This window comes from Zosterops lateralis (genome assembly GCF_965231275.1).
Source record: "Zosterops lateralis genome assembly, chromosome: 2".
NCBI classification, from domain to species: Eukaryota; Metazoa; Chordata; class Aves; order Passeriformes; family Zosteropidae; genus Zosterops; species Zosterops lateralis.
Window position 1 is genome coordinate 46,244,662 of NC_139763.1, and position 18,525 is coordinate 46,263,186.

Genomic DNA, 18,525 nt, shown 5'->3' on the forward strand with positions numbered 1-18,525 from the left:
TTGGTTTTCAGGCAACACTGCAGACGTTGGCACAACACTAATCAATATAGAGGACGCTATTTGACAATCTTAACTAAGGCTGAACAGTACTTACACATGCAATCTAATTTCAGACTGACCATAAAATAGCAGTCAACATAAGTAAAGACTGTAAAATAGAATCCCAGATATTGATTTATGTGGAACAGTATTTGTTTGTATTAATTTCTTTGAAGTGGTTTATTTTGGTGGACATGAAGCCATGAAATCAGTTATAGGGTTTTTTTACTGTTTTAATTGCTTTTATACTGTATCAGGAGATTTTGCACACTTACATCAACACATAAGATACATCCAAAATAGAAGAGAATGAGCATTTGAAAATAACTGAAAAATCATGGAATCACTGCAGTGAAAAACAAAGATGAAGGAGAAGGAAACAGCTATTTTTTGTTTGTGGTTGTTTTTTTTTGTCTTTTTTTTTTATCAATTTATCTCCCTTCTTTTCAAAATCATGTCAAAATTAATGACTTGGAGAATCCATTGCTTAAGATGATGGTTAAAAGTGGCTACTTAAAGTTAGCTTATGAATAGCAGTGCTTTTTCAACTTTAAAAGTTTGGGGAATAGGATTTCCCTTTGTGGAGAGCTTTGGCTGCATTACTGGGCAAATGTTAATCTGCAATAATTTCACTACTTCTAAAGAGAAGTTAATGTCTTACATAACAAAAAAAAAAATCTGGATATTTTAAATGAAACATTATAGTTATTTGGGTCAGTAAAATCAAAATAATCTCTTAATTGAAACAGCTGGGGTCAGGGCTCCTGCTAAAGACACTACTATGTGAAGCTTTTGAATTAACACTCATTACATTACATGTATTGCACAACTGAAAAAAAGAATGCACAGAACAGTATCCTCATTATCAAACAGAATTACCCTCTCATCATTTTTTTTTTGTCCTGAATGCAGTAGTCAAGATCACAAAGTATACAACTAGTAATTCTGAAGGCTCATCTTTATAGTTTCTGTTGCTTTTATAGGGACTAAAAGAAGTGGATTCAAGCAAGCAGGACTAGATCATAGTCCTTCTGAGGGCATGCTGCAATCACAAGTTCCCAGCATATTAGGTATGGTGTCCCCCATACTTAAGCTTTATTTTAATCAGTGTTTAAGTCTGACTATCCCTATAAAATTCTGTATAAATGATACAGTCCTGAGGACAGGACCTTCTCTACAGGCAAGAGATAGATGCAGTAGCAGCAGGAAGAGAAAGCTCCATCTCCTGTCCCTAAGTATGAAGATGACCTCTCTAAAGATACCTGATATGGCAACTGTTAACACCAGAGCCCCAAAACTCAGCACCCTTTCTCCTTGTCAAACAGCCTCTGGTCACAGTGTAGAATTAAACTCACCCAGGCTGTTTGTCTGAGACAGTTCTGATTCATATATCCTGGTCAAAGGCTGCACAATATGCTCAAAGTTGGTGCATTTATTTTTGGTTCCTGTCCAACCAACCACTAGAGAAATGTGTGCAGATGACAATTTGGTTCATAACAATGATTCCACAGGGAAAAGAAAAGTTTTATTTGTTTTACATGGTGTGCCACACTCGCTTGTATGTTTTCGGTCAATTTACGTTATCAGCAGAATTTAGAATAGCAAACAATATTTAATAAAATTTACCATTAAAATTTTAAAAGCAAAATTTAGAGAATTAAAATTGCAACTTTCAACAGCTTCAAATAAGTTTATTTTCTTATATGAGCACCTTATTTTGACTGGAATTTTGCTTCTCTAGAACTTTAAAACTGTTTCTATCTTTTGAATTAAAACATTTTTTTTCGAAACAAATTTTCTATTTACAATTCTCAATGTCTAAATACAGAGCTGAAGAGAATATGAAAACGCCCCTTTGCACTGCCTCAATATCATGATACATAGTTTAGTATGCCTGACTGTTTTCCAGGCATTGTGGTCTCCCCAGTGTCTGTTAGAAGTTTGGGATTAATGATGGCCTCAAAGATGATGTAAAATAGCAGCCAAAACTGATCTAAGCCCTGTGTTGTGAGTGAAGACAGGAGCAGAAGCAGCTCTGTTCGGGCCTGTGGCTTATATGCCATTAATGTTATGCATAACTTTAAGGATCCTTGTCTTACATGATTCATGTTTTGCTCAAAGTCATAGTATTCAAAAACTATTATAATATTGAAAAAAAAAATAAAACTAACAACCCATAAGTATTGAAGTACAATGTACTTTCTTTTTCTTTGTTCCTGTTCCCAGAATTGCTGTCTATCATTTAAAGGGTTTATCTTTCGTAGTCTGAAAGAGTTTGATTTCATTAGTTGCTGATTCTTGTGATGGTATGAGAATAAAATTCTCTGTCCTTTGCAACATTCATTTTAAGATTGCTTTTCTGTTCTGGAATGTTTGCAGTAGTCAAACAAATCCCTGAGGTCAAGAGTTATGCATGAAACTTGGCAGCCCATGGCGTGCAGGAGGTCACACCAGATTTTAAGATTTTGTAACCTTTAATTATACAGGTGTCATCAATTAGGTAGGATTAAAGGTTTCAATTGTGCTCTGCTGCAGAAAAGTGTTTTTAAAAATATGAAAGGATTATTCTTTTATTTTCTTTGTGCACAATCAAACCTATCAACATCTGGGTGAGTCCTTTCGGCCTCTTTTTCATGTGGTGAAGACATGAAAACTCTTCATTACTCTGTATATACAAGGAGGTTGGGGAATTATCTCAGAACCAGATTCCACTTGTTCACACGGACTCTGCACTTTTGCACCTAGTAACTTTCTTGTACAATCAGTGCTTACACTATAATATTACACTATTACACTATAATACACAAAAATGATCATTGACATACTTTGCAAGTTAGATATGCAAAAGCAGATTTTTTTTTTTTTTTCTTCTATCATAAGAAACAATATAAAATGTCAGGGATCGTGCCTTACAGGAATTTTATAAATTCAGATTTGCTGAGAAGACAAATATAATATACCATCTATCCTTCTAATGGAACGGATGGAGGGGATTTGTACCTTGAAATGTCATTAAAAAAAATGAATGACAGAAAATTAGGACCATTGAGTTAACATATTTTCATTGTTTCTCTCCAAAATATGCACATTTAAAATGTTTACAGCATATAAATGTGGGGTTTTTTAGAAATTCAGGGCTCTTATTTATCTTCCAAGCCACATTGGATGTAATTTTACTCCTGCCAGAAAAAATGTAGATGATTTAGATGAATCTGTGCCATACTGCCATCCATGAGATTTCAGTCACGTTTCTTTCCCCTAACATCATTACCTTTGATAATAGAAATAAATATGTTCCTCCTGAAGAGCAGTGGTTCACAGAAGTCTTATGAGGTAGAGAGCAATTGAGTGTCAAATTTTAAAATTACTAATATAATAGTTTTTTTAGTAACCAGTATAAGATGTTAAAGTAGTAATTTTATGAATCTGAATTGCATAATATTGACACAGGGACTGCATATAATGAGTAGCCTTCTTTTTCTCCCAAAGATCTACTATCTACTAAAATTCCCCTGCATAGGGGAGGAATTTGGATAAGAGGTAAATCTCATTTAGCAGATCTGTGGTTTCAATTTAGTAGATGAGAGCACCATTAGTCCCTCTGGTTTGGGTGCAGATTCTGCCTTTTCTGCCCTTGCTTGTTCATTTGATACTATAAATGAATAGGACAAGGATCAAAAATCTCCAATGGCTGTAATATGAGGACCATGTGTACTTTTTCTCTTAATTTGAGTAGGAAAAAACAAAAAGCTTTTCTTTGATTTCCAGTAATTAACCTTGCCAGACAGACCATGAAGAGTAAACAGGCAATCTGCAGTCAAGCATGCAGTTGCCCTTATATAGGGTCATGTGTTGAATTTATGAAAATAATAATTACTTACTCCTCAGGAAATCTTGTTCAAGATATTATAATCAGGAGAAAGATAGGGAAGAAATAAATATAATCAATGCATGCAGGTTTTGATTAAAGTGTCAAGAGTATATGATTGAAAAAAAACTTGATGAGGTTTTTTTCATATTTTCAGGTAAGACTAAGAAGGATGGATCTATTTGAAGTATCTTTCAGTTTTATTCCTATCCAGAGAATACAATATCTCAAAAGAAAGAAGGAAGTCTAAAGGGACATTGTCATCTCAAATTTTATTTTAAAGGGCACCTCAGGGCTTACTTGAAAGGTTCATGTTCAGAAGTCACCAACAACAACCTACCTCATGTATAAGAGGTGGGGGTAGGGGCCATGAATTTAAGAGAAGCTATGTTCCATATATTAGAAACAGGATACTTCATGGCTATGTCAATGTCAATATATCCTGGGGACTAAAACTAGTGGATCTGTAGCAAGGAATTGTTGATGCTAAAAATCTCACTTGGCAGAAGATAAGAAGTTTAAGTCTCATACTTTTCCTTTTTTTTTCTTTTTTTCCAAATCCACACAAGTTAGTCTGATGATCATTTGCAACTGGCATTCATTAAACACACTCTTGGAAAAATCTTCCAATTCACATTCATCCAAATGAAATTCTCTTCTTTTGTCCTGAAACACCTCCATATTATGCACTGATCTCAAATTGTGTCATATGGAGGTGCACCATAACACCTGCAGGGACCTACATTCTTATAGGGCCACAATCCGAAGTTGTGCTGCAGGTTAATAACCAAAATAAAGGAGATTTACTTGCTGGCTGGGGCTCATCTGGCCTTATTTCCATCTGTGGTCTGGTAGCTAATGCTATATAGTATCTAGGTAAAACTGTTCTGGCAGCAATTATGGTAGGAATCATAGGAATTTTGCCTGGATGTAACCTTTGAACTTTGAGTTATGAGTCAAGTTTTAACCCCTAGACCACTATGGTAGCAGCAGTCACGGTGCAAAACACTTTATACATGTGTTCAATTAGAACACATAACTTCAGGCATATGATTCTGATAAAAGAAGACATGTCGTCCTTCATATTAGTCTCTAAAGCAGAAAAGAGAATTAAGTTAAGCTTGGATTCTTTTTCACTGCCTTAAGTAACAAGAGGATACAGGGGGAGAACAGTTCCCATTCAAGCTCCTGTACTTTTTATGATGTTTAAGGATATAGATGGGATAGTTATAATGTACTATGTAGCTGTAATTTAATTCCCTTTTAATTTTTACAGGCTTACTTTATTATCAAAACAGAAAATGAGGAATTTTTCATATGCCATTTATTTAATCTGGAAACAGCCATTACAAGAATAATCAGTCAAATTTTGATATCCAAGGAAGTGACTACGGGGATAAAGCAAACTTTGACTTAGTTTTATTGAGAGTAGTTGAGTGAAGTAAACGGTGATAAAATCAGTGGAAAACACTCACTCAACCATGCAGATACCTTCTATTCCTCCTGGATGCTCAGCTGGCCAGAATAAGGCATTGCAGAGTTTGCACTCTTCATTCAGCTGGTGTTTGGCAGCTTTGATTCAGTGTGCATGGCAAAATAAGTCCCTCAGCAGAGCTAAGTCCCTGTCCTTTCACAGTTGACAGGGTGTCTGCATGTGTCCCTGGGGCTGCCAGCTGGACCTCCAGCGGGCAGCTTACTCCTGCACATCTCAGCCAAGTCCAGACATAAAATTTTGGTGCATTCAAGCCTCTTGGCTCTTCAGACAGTTCAATCCAATGTTATTGAGAGCTCATTAATTCCTCTTGCTCACACAGTGAGACGCAGTAAGGTAAATTTCTGATGTAAGCTACTACACGTGATTTTCTGGGGAGGATACAGCAGAAGTTGGCAATCCTTGTTCTAGCATCATTACTTCACACATGCAGGAAGAGCCATCCTTGCCTCATAAGGGATATTTCATCTCTTCATGTGGTGCATGTACTCTCACATAATTTCTAGAATGCAATCACAAAATTGACCAAAGACTTCTTCTAGATCAGTCATATTTTAACTTGTAGAAGTTTCAACCTCTCTGTCTGCTGAGTGCAATTTTTTTTTAATATATTGAGGAATTCCTTGAAAACATCCAGGAAAATGGAAGAAGGAGAGAGCAAATATCCACCACATTTAGAACTAAAGAAATCAATATACAAGCACAAATGAGGAAGAAGAAAAAAAATTGCTTATGCATCAGAGTCCTTATGTTTGTGAGAATAAATTTCCTAGCAGTATTACTCAAATTGTACAGAAAGATTAACATGGCTCAAATATTACTGAAAAAAAATATTGTATACTACTAGGAAGATAAGTCAACAAGGAAAAATTAAAATATTAATGAAAAATGCATTTTTTTTTCTGAGTCGCTGATAACTGAAAAATACTCTTGATTGCTTATGGATTAGAAGCCTAAGAAAAAGTACAAGGTGTACTCCACAAGCTATAAAATCATTCAATAGAACACTAAGACAAGACATTTTAATCCTTCACAATGTGCAACAAAATTTCAATTTGGTGAATTTCCATTCCTCTGGTATGAATAGAGATTTGAAAGCATTCAGATACAAAACAATGTTTTAAGTTAAAAAAGCATATTCAGAACCAGAAATATCTTCATCTTGAGGGGCATCTTGAGAAATGAAGAATCAAAAAGGATCAGAGAAATAAGATATTCATAAGTAAAAAGATGCTGAGAGAGTGTCTATGTTTAAACACATCTTAGTTGCCACAATGAACATTTTGAGGAACCAACTAGGTAGGCTAATATTACATTTGTGATAACATTAAGGGCACATCGAGTGTACACATATAAAAATACCTATACATATAATATATAAAGGGGCACACACACATGTATATGCTATACACACACACTTATACATGCACACTTGCATATAGCAAATTGAGAACAAGAAATTGATCATTTTAAGTCACTGCTAGAAATAGCTTCAGAAAATTAATAAGGGAAGTGAAAATGTACGGAGCAATCACAAAAAAAGTACTAAGTAGTAACAAAGATATTGGTAAAAATAAGGATGTACATTTAACTGTAAATATATATTATATTTATATATTCACATATATAAAATATGAATTTCCTATTAACTGCTTGAGGTGAAAAAGCCAAGCAAATGTCATGTCATGTGATAAGGATTTTCCCACTTCCTCACTATATAAGGGGCACTTATTAATGTTAGAATTGTAATGCTATCAGATCTAGATAATGTGTTTTAGACAATTTTAAAAGAGCTAGCTGCTGGAAACTTTAGAAGATAAAGGTCAATTTCCACTAAATGTCTGGAACTGATGAAACTACAATTGCCTGAGAGAAAACCAGTATGGTGCCAATATCTAAAAACCATGAATAGGGTAGGTTACGTCATTAAAAACTCATAATTAAGTCAATTAGGCCACTACAGTTCTGGCACTGATGCCAAAATTATGGCAGAACTGATACAAAACTTGGTTTTCTCTTTCTTCAATACTTCTTTTTACCAAGGCTTAAATTTGTTTGGTAGAAGTAATTAAATGATGTATTATTTCAAATATTTAGAAGTAAAAGTTTAGGGAAATTATTTATATTAGTGATCTGATAATAAAAGAATAAGTTCTTCACAATACATATTATTATGCAGGGTGCATTATGCATCAGGCTTTATATAGATAGGACTAGTTAATATACACTTCCAGAAGTGATGTCACAAAAACTGCAGTTCTTAGTCTGCCTCCAAATTTTAACCTTTTAATCATTTACGCATACGGAAAACAGTCACTGGTGAAATTAGCAGATTACTGTTGTTAAAGTTATATTAAACAAATAGTTTAATGATATTAAAAAGTCTGCTTTCCATGGCAAAATTTACACTATTAGAAAACATTTATTTTACTATGGTCTAAAATAAAGTTCTGCATCACAGGGGGAAGAATGCAGATAGTGATGGGTGGGAAAAGCATATCTCAGAGAGTATTCCTAACAAAGATATAAAATATTGACTAACTAATGACACAAGGACTGTTGTCTATCTTGTAGACTTTGACATGGAAAAAACATAATTTCAGATTGATAAATGAAAATACTAGCAAAGTATTACAGTCACTATATATATAAATACATTTTGTGTGTGTGTGTGTGTGTGTGTGTGTGTGTGTAAGAGAGCTTTAGATTTGCTCTTTTGTTGAGTAACCAAGATAGACAATGAAACTAGAAATCTAAGGGAGGACCATTGTTATCTTGGCTACACAGACAAGTCAATGAAAGTTTCTTTGCTACCCATTTGATGCAGTCATGTTCAAGACAGTGAAACAAACCAAGTCAGAAAATTGTTGTGAAGAGAGTAGGCTCACATTCAGAATTAACTCAGAGCAGATGTTGACAAGGGAGTTAATCCAGGTGACAAAAACTAAGAGGCTTGAATCGTTATTGACTGCTGGGTCTGCCATGGGCACTTTGCCCAGACAATAAACCAGAGACAGAGATTAAGAAGAAACTGTTAAGTATATGGTCTGACTCAGACCTCTTTGGAGTAGAGTTAGATTTTGAAATACTGCTAAAAATAATTTGAAATGTTTATTCAGAATAACTTTTTGGTAAATAGGCTTTGTATAATTTTGGTTTGTTATACTGAAAAAAACCCAACAAAAACACAGCAGAAGTTAGTAATCTGTAGATTTTCTGCTAAGAAAAGAAAAAAAAAAAAGAAAATATATCAGAAAAGAAGTGTCAAAATTATTTCAACCATATGCTGTGATATAATACTTCAAAATTTTGTTTCATGGATTAGTAGCTAGATACTTAGAATGCCTTTGCTTCATAGATACTAAGAACTGGTCCTTGTAACTTTCAGCTACTGTTACATTGCTGCTGTGCTTACCATCTGGTATAAAATTTAGGTTGCTCCATGTGGTAGCTACATTCATTAAATCTTCAGGAAGCTTAGCAGGACTGTTAGAACAGAGCAGGTTGTCTAACCTGTATTGTCTTCCTGCAGCTTCACTTACAACTTATTTCATATTACACCTCTTTTTGTACTCAGAGTTCACATCACAGGTCAGAATCTTAGATACAACACTGAGGTGCTAATATTTCCATTAAACTACCATTCATTTCCTGATTTACTGCTCAGTATTAGGGCTGTCAGCCAGCAGCTAAACTATGGTTTAATAGTGTAGAAATATAATAAAATCAATAACTAGAGAAGCCTCTGACTTTGTGAAGTCAACCTTAATCATGAATCAGTTATCTCAGATTTTCTGACATAACTCAAATAGATTGTGCTGAGGCAGAGAGTGGTACCTGAGAATTTATGACAAGGTCATATCCCAACAGTGTCAGGGACTTTCCAGCCCTGCCTAGGGCACTTGCAGAACACCGACCTTTAAAGCTTCTCCCTGTTTAAACTATTTATTGCCTGCAGTGTGAGAGGAAGCAGAGAAAGGAGAACATGGAAGTTTGGGACAAAGGTCACAGCTCTGGAGACCTCTAGTATGCGCTTTTGTTGGTTTTGCCAATTTATTCCTAAAAAGCAATGAAATAAATAAGGTGGAAGTAGTTAGAGTATGTTGTGACATAAGAAAGATGTTGCTGATGTTGCATATAAATATTATAATGACAAAAAAAAAGTTCTACAGTAACATATCTAAGAAGAAAGCAAAAAAATTACCTTGTGCAAGGACCCATATTCTCAGGAGCCATACCATTTCCAGTGCAAATGTCAAACAAACCGTAACACTTGAATTTTTATTTAAAATAAGTATTCTACTAAGTCTTTCCTTCAACTCCTCATTTGTTTAGTCAACTGACAGCACAGTCCATGCCAGCTCACTGAAGCATTTCTGGCTGTGATTACACTGCTGTTTCTTTCTTTAAAGAATGTCCTTGCAGTGATAGATCCTTTTTAGGATGACTTTTACAATGAAAGAGACATAAAAAATATTAGCAGTATTTTTATAAGAGGAAAGCAAAAATAATTTTTTGGATTGTATTCACGTGTGAAGATTATTCTAATGAGGGAAAGACACAACCCTTATTACAAATCTCTAGTGTGATCACATTTGAAGAATTACCTCTTATTACCTCATAAATCAGAAAATTGTCATGTCTGAATCTTAATTCCGAAAGACTTTAGAAAGACCTGGGTAACTACAGAAAAGGAAAAATAGGTGAAAAATACAGGAAAAAACTAAGTCAAGTATGTATCATTTAGCTAAGGAACAATTAATGAAAATGGAAGAATACCTAGCAATTCAGAAATACAGTGAGATATTAAAACTTATAAGCATGGATTATTTAGAGTACTTGAGGCATAGTCAAGTGGAACACACTTAGCTGAATAAGCATGAACTGATAAGGCACCTTGGCACCAATTCATTTCCCATAGGAAGTGTCTTTAATAGACTTGTGGTGCTACTTACAATTAAGAAATAATTGATCTTTGACAAAGGTTCTCCTTCTCTGTTCCATCCAGTCATTGAAAAGATCTATGGGCTCAAGCAACTCTGCTCAGTTACACCAGCAGAGAATTCAGACTTACTATCAGCAGCACAAAGATAAGAAAGAAAGGAAGAGAAGCATGACATAGAGCATGGAAGGGATTTGTGTGGTGCAAAGTTCAGTTTAATGTTCAGTCAGACAAAAGGAGATAAACAGCATGGACACTCTAAAAGAGTACTATATTCTACTTCATTGCTTTTAATTATTTTAGAAGAGACCTTTGTTTCAATCTAGTAAATATTCCTTCCATAACTTCAGTCAGTATTTTTGATACCATATCATGAGTCCACTCTCCTCATCATGAAAAATTTAAAGCACATTTTTATCAGTCTGCTTGTCTAATTCAAAAAATGCCTCAAGATTTCCTTTAGTTTTCAGTTATATTCCAAGTAGCTTCTAGACATACAGCGTTCGTCTGGGTAAGAGTTTCTGTTATTTAACTGAAGCAGATACAATAAGAAATTTCACATGATTTTTTTTTTTTCTATAAAAAGATTATGTCCAATGAAGAAGGGTAAAATACTAAAAATTGACATTAGATTAAAAAAAAAAAAGTCTATGCCTCCTGAGAGCTTAAGAGTGTCAGAGGATGGCTCATCACTCAGCAGGACTTGTCAGAGGCAGCACCAGGTGACAAGATGGAAAGCATGAGGAGAGCAAGTAGGTGGCAACATGAAATTGCTGAGAAACACAAACCTCTAAAGTTATGAACTGGTTTTTTTCCTTCTTCTTTTTAAATCCCTGAGAATTCTAATGGCAATTCTAATAAACAAAATCGTCTCCCTCTGACAAAACACACAGCGCAATCCAAAACAGCAACACCCTCTTTAACCCTGGCACAGTAGACATACTCAGTTACTCTGCTGATGTGAACAATATATGAATTGCCTCTCTGAAACTAGCATCAGCACATTTTTAATTGCTTGTTTTTCAACTTCACTCTTTTGCTTGCATTTGTTATAGAACAGTAGACGAATATGCAGGTACCAATTTTCAGCATTACCTTTTCTAGAATATGCACCATCATTCACATCAGTCTCTTCCAGCAAGTAACTAGAAGTACCAGCATCCAAAAATTCAGTGAAATAGTGGCCCTAAATAATGAGTAATCCATGTTAAAAACATGAGTGTGTGACTTTAACTTTTTTAGAAAATATAAAATATTTTCTATGGTCTCCATATAAGTCTACTTCTGAAGAAAAAATCAGTTTTCCAATACCAACTACCTCTGATACAGATGTCGTTCTTCTAAACTGCACATGTGAACTGTTGTAGTGTAGAGGAACACAAAATAAACTAAGATTTGTTTTCTTTTGTGATCTAAGTCAAGAGTTGAATTAAGCCACTGTACCTCACATATTAAAGATTAGAGTTAGAGAAAATTTTTAGGCATCATCACTCAAAATATTGAGGTCAGACTAAGACAAAGCCTTCAGAAATTGTCACTCATATTGCAATATTAGAAATCTAAACTTCTCATTTTAAGAATGAACAGCAGTAGGCTTTAAAAATGTGACAGCTAAGAATGTGGGTAACTGATTTTAATATGCAAGGGGTGGCTGGGCCACTAGGAAACACACTGGCTGACATCTCACTTAATTTGGGCTTCAACATCAACTTCAAGCCCAGTGATTGAGAGATGCAGTCTCAATAGCCCTACTGATTAGTCCACTCAGAGAGCTGGAGATTTTCTGTAGGATTTTCCTGACCCTCAGGGTATTTAATCTTTCTGTTCCCACTTCCCAGAGCTTGCCCTCAATAACACCCTAGACTGGAGGGAAAAAAAAATGGAGAAGAAACACACATTCATTATTCCCTTTGCTGGAACTGGACTGCCCTGAAAAGAATGCAAGACTGGCAGCATCAGAGAGAATAAACAAGAGGGAGTCTGATGCTGCAGGCCAAAGGAAAGTGCCTTTGCTCCCCCAGTACTAACAAAGGCAAAAGACCCTCCACCAGATGAAGGAAACTGTCCAAGAAAACAGAAAAAACTAGCAAAGCTTGCATATAGGCAGAACATCAGTGTCACTGACCCTTTTGAAAAAATACTCCTTAAGAAATATAAGCATCTAAGAGAACCCTATCTATTTTGTGCTACCTCATCCTGAGAAAACACTCCACATGAAACAACCTTATGGAAACATTAAGTCTGCTGGCAGGAGGACAATGCTCTGCTTCTGCTTGATGAAAAATGGGGGATATCAGACTGTCTGCTAATAATCCTTTCTTCTTGTGCTGGAGATCCATTAAGAAGTAAGCTCTCATAGAGGCTAGAAATAATCCTTCAAAAGGATTCATATAAAGAATTACTTTCTAGAAGTGACTAACTGTATGACCTCAATGGAGAACAGTTTGAGATAGTCTCATCCGAGATCAATGCACTACCTAAGAATGACAGACAGGAAAAATAGCTTGGATAGTTTGAAGGAAAGTGAGGCAAAGAAAAATAATTAGACTGCTCTGTAAAATGAAGCAAAATCAGAAAACAGAATAGCTTTATAGAATCAAATTCTCATCAGTGAAAATATTGAAAGAGCTGCTTACAACGACTATGAAAGCAGCTATAGGTATGGTGGTTGCTTTATTTAAATAAATATAAAAAAAATGGAGGCTGTACAACTTGAAAATGAAGATTAAATTGTCAGAGAAACTAGGCTTCAATTGTTATATTCCTGAGAAGTGGCTAAACATGTCATCTTAGGGTTCTATGTGTTGTATTTTTAATGTTTCTTCAGTTTAAGAACAAAATCTTTTATCACTAAGCACCAGCCGTTCCAACTCACTATGGGGCCTAGAAATCAAAGTCAGCTTTTTCAGTTTCACGTAATATTACCAATTTTGCAGTTAGAATTTAGCTGAGAATTCTGTTTTTATGTAACCCAGAACTGTCATTTGCATTCAGTCACAGGTAGAAAGTAGTCCAGCAAATCCAATGAGAAAAATGTATACAAAAGGTCAAGGTCATCTACATTTCAGTCAAAGTGTTTTTTTTTTTTTTTTTTTTTTTTTTTTCCCTAATATTTTTATTACAATGGAAGTTCAGTATTTGAAAGTAAATATGCTTTCAACTGCAGTACATCTACTATTTATATAGTAGCAGATACAAACTACACATCTAGTGCATATCTGTAGGTACAAACAAAAAGGCGGGAACTTAAAATAACCAAACAAAAAAATACCCAACACATCAATATTTCTGCTGAATCTTCTCCTGTTGCCAGCCAAAAATATTGATAAATTGCCAAGAATTTCAGAACTGCATTGTTGTCACAAAACTAAAAGCTAAATATAATTCACATTTATCAAGCTGTTAACACAGTGTAACTAAACACAGTGTTAACTAGTAGCAAAAAGCAATATATATATATATATTCACTATATTCCTGGGAGATCAGATTATTGATTTATATTTTACATTTTATAATTTGAGGGACAGGAATAAGGGACTAAAAATTAAAAAATAACATAAGTGACCAAAACCAAGAATGATTAAAAATAAATGCCAGGCTACTTGGACAAGCAAGAGGACATGTGCTTTCTCTAGGGTATACCCTTTGCTGTCTGCAGTTTTGCTACATCATACCCCAGATTTACTGGCATTTTAGTAGGCAAATAAACATTTTATCTAAGTTGTAGTGTGAATTAGGATTCATTAGCTGCATGCCCTTGCAGCTAGGAAATGCAGTGCCTCAGCCTAAGAAAAGCTCAAAGCAAAGACATCTTAACACAAGGAATTTAATATGAGAGAGGAATTCAACACAAAGCATGAGCAGCACCTTATGAGGCTGAAAAACCATGTCACTCCTAACTTTGTCTGCCTCATGGATTTCCTGGCTCTCTGCAGAGACATGGCTTGATGTGGCTCGCATTCCAGTAGTCTCACAGTCAGAACAGGTGCCAGAAAAAAAGTCATACTGAGGTCTTGGTTCCTTCACCTTAGACTCTTTATAATCATCTACCAGACAGGTGATAATCAAACAAAAATACTTCAGAAGGTAGAGAAGCTACACCCTTCAAAATAGTTCTAGTCAGTAGTATTGCCTCTGGATGGAAACACAAATTCCTTAAGCATAACAACACTGACTGTTAAACATAAACACAAGTTTAAAGTTCATAAACTAAGGGTATTGCTGATGCTTCAGGTTTTTTTTTTAATACCTACAGGATACTACTTGTGAGCTTGTAAGACTAGTACTACACAGGAGCAAGTGAAGGAAGAGGTTATCCTCCTTTCTTATAGCAACTTGCTGGCTTTAAAATTCATCTACACAGTCCTACTTTTGCTTTTGGAAAGTCTGTACCTCTTAAAAATAAATTTAATCAGAAAACTGTTGAATAAAATAGGAATGAGGGTGTAGGAGATTTAAGCATGCCTTGATACTGGTATTTTGCCAATGGGATGGTAGATTTGACTATGTAGTCTAGTGGTCCACGTGGAAAGAGAGATCAATCTTAAATTAACATAGCCAAAGCAACTCATACCAGGACTACTTCCCTCTTTGCTGGAAGACTACATGAATAAGCAAAAAGGTAAATTTTACTGACATTTGGCTGTTGAAATAAACTTTCTTTTTCCACATGTCCAATTTACTCATCTCCTTGGACAAATTGTTAATTCTTTTGAGCCAGTGTATCTGTCTAAACATAATTTTCTATCTAATTCAGATAAACTACCTGTGGTGCCTAAGTAGATACTTAAAATTTAGAAGTAACAATATTGTGAAACGTAAAATCTGGTTCCTGCTTACAGACATCAATCCACTTCTTAACTCTGATTTTTTATTTTTTTTACTTCCATGTTTTATTCATGTGTTTTTCTATCTTTACTTTTTATGCAGGGACAGTTTAAAGAGAGAGCACTTCAAGGTTTGGAACAAAGCATATAGACACTTTTTTTTCCAGCTAATTTTTATAAGAAACTGAACTGACCATGTGTGAAAATTGTTGTTGCTAAGGGGGATATTACAGTACTACAAACTAGAACCAATTGTTAAACACCGATCTTTGATATACGTAAGTATACAGCTATTTCCTCATGTAATCAACATAAAGTATAGTAAACTGTTCAGAAATTTAATGACAGTAGTAAAAGGGCATATGCCTCTAAGGATATGAGAGTGAAATTCTGAAGTCACTCTTACACTGATTTACTTCACTTCAAAACATTCTCAGTTTTAAACTCCTATGGTCAGAGGAGTTGTCTAGCATTTGCTTTTTGACACTTGGATTAATTTAGGAAATCTCTTTGTTGTGTAAGGAGGCTCACACTACATTCCCTCTTGTTTTTACCTAGTAATGTGAGGCTGTATTAGCATAAAGGAAAGTGATCTTTGTAGGATGGTAGCTGCTGACTCTGTGAATTATTTCCATCTGTCCTTAGCAAAAACCAAAACCGGTGCATAAGACGTAATCTGAACTATAAGAGATTCTAAGATGGCACCTGTACATAGTCTAGCAAGTTTGCACACAGAACTACATAGGAGGACCAGAATAGGATTTATTCTGTCCACAAAAAGCTAAAAAACTAGAAAAATAAATGCAGAACTGTGTTTGTTGGCTTATATACTGTAAGCCTGCTATGAATTATGGTATTCCTCCTGTGCATTGCACTCCACTGTAAAATCAAACTAGAGATGAATTTACACTCCAAGGTCCTGGGAGCCAGTCCATACCCAGAAGTACAGGCATAACTCCTAACAACTGTGGGAAAGCTGCATCATTCTCCCCAGCACATCTACCTGCAGCACTACTCGCTTGGAAACTCTTCAGGTATTTTCACAGAAAAATAAATAAGATGCAAGAAAACTACGGTAGGATCTATCAGATGGTGAAGGATGAGATATGAAACAAAATTATCAGTGTATCTTTCCATTTACACTGAATTCATTACTTTGGGAAAAATGGAAAGAAAGTCTATGCAAGGGCCTCTGCAAGGGAAGTTGAGAGAAAAAGAACAGTGATTGCATTCTGTTTTGTTTTTTTTTTTTCCTAGTATGTCTGTCTCAGAAGTTCTATATTATTGCTTTATGAGACTGGAGAGAGCAATAAAATTTTAAAACAATAGGCATTGCCAGTTTAGTCAGTAGCAAATATTACAAAAAGAGGATAGTTGCCAGTAAAGTCACCCGCAGAGACAGAGTATTCTGTACTTAAATCTCAGAAACTGTTCTTCTGAATTCTCAGTGCTTGTGAATAGGAGACTATTGCCCCTCTCTCCAATTAATTCTGTTAGATGTTTTCCTTTTCTTTTTCTGACTAAAAGCAGCAGTACTATACTCTGCAGAGCTTTCAAGTAGTTCTGGGACCATCCCTTATACTCTTCCCCCCCTCCATCGTTTTCTAATCCTGACTCTGCAGGCACTCTTTGTTTAAATCTGCATTACAGTATTGCCAAAAGCTGAAACTCACCATGGGAGGCTGTTTTTGCTGAAAATTGCTAAAAGAGGTACTTTGTCACACCAAAAAATATTTTCATGTGGCTACACAGAAAATAAAGCCTACACATTAAGACATCTTTTCATGTAGAAATACTGGCATGAATTTCACTCCAGTTTGGTAAATGATGGTTTGAATGCCAATCAAAATCAGAATTCAGCAGTTAGATATTTCTTTCCCTTGTCCCACTATGTTACTATCAGTGCTTGAAAACATTTATTTATTTATTTTTCATACTCTCATTACCAGTTGCAATCCCTTGTCTGACAAAAGAGAAATTAAAACACGGAAAGTCTAGATACTAAGTTTGTAAATAAAACTTAAGTTATGGACATATTCCCCCTGGCACAGAAATATACAATACTGAAGAGTTGTTTAGGCTATTTCTATAATATGCAAGAAAAGCATTTGGTTTTAAGTAACAGTTGCCAAGTTACAATTTAAACAAGGCATTGTTTAAGTATGATTAGTTTTGTGAAAAAGCCCATAAGGATGAGAACTGGCTTGAAATGTGATTGTTTTGTAGGTTGCTTATGCCTGCAACACTGACTTTGATGCCTTTGTCTGTTTAGAGTTTACAGCGAAATTCCTTAATATCTTCACTGTTTAGTTTGCTTTTATTCATTATATAAATACTAAGAATAGATAAATCCCCAAATCTTTTATGATATAGGAAATTAGCAGTGAGTGTTATTTAGCATTTCAATATGAAGGCTGAAAGAAAGGTGCTTGAAAATTTCACTGTTGTGACCTAAGTCTTGCTTCATTAAAATTCTATAATATTATACAAAAAAAAAAAAAAAAAAAAAAAAAAAAAAAAAGGTTATTTTATCCTTATTAAAAGTCTGGTCAAGTCATAACAAGAGGCATGCAAATACTTTCTCACTGTAATTAACCAGGCTCCATGGTGACCTATATATTTGTAATTCTAAGGACAACTTTTTTGGTGAGAAGAAAAAAAGAGTTAGAAGGAACAAATCTGTATTATTTTAAAAGTTGAACATTACAAGAGTGATGTTTCTTTACATCTTAAAGTACAATAAGCTTGTGTATAGGAGAGCTCAACTTGGCTAACACCTTTCTCATTAATCTTTGAGAACTATTAAAAGATTTATCTGTTGTTCTGAACACCGTATGGAAAGATTTTCCTTGGTTTAGTATCAATTTCCACTTCTAAAAAGGATGATTAATTTGTGAAGGAAGTATTGGTGAAAATGCTGAAACAGGTTTTTTTGATCAAAAGTTCAAGAAATGCCTTTTGTGATTGCTTGGATACATTTCTTGTGAAAAATTTCATGCCCCCAGGGCAAGATGGAGGCAACATCTTCTCTGATCACACATTTGTAACCAGATAATTCTGACATAGGTCTAGGAGCAAAACTTCCTGAGTTTGACTAACATTCAAGAAATTCATGGAGCAGTTCATTCTAGCAATGTATATGTTAGAGGAAATTTGTTTCTTAACCAAAAAAAAAAAAAAAAAAAAAAAAAAACCAGTTTAAAACTCATGTAGCCCAAATAACACAGAAAAAACATTCTCATGTTCTTAGGCATTCAGTTAAAAAGCCTGAGATGAAACATTCAGAAAAAGCCACCTACTTTAGGGGGAGAAAAAACAAACAAACAAAAACTCCAAAAAACCCCCCACAAAACCCCA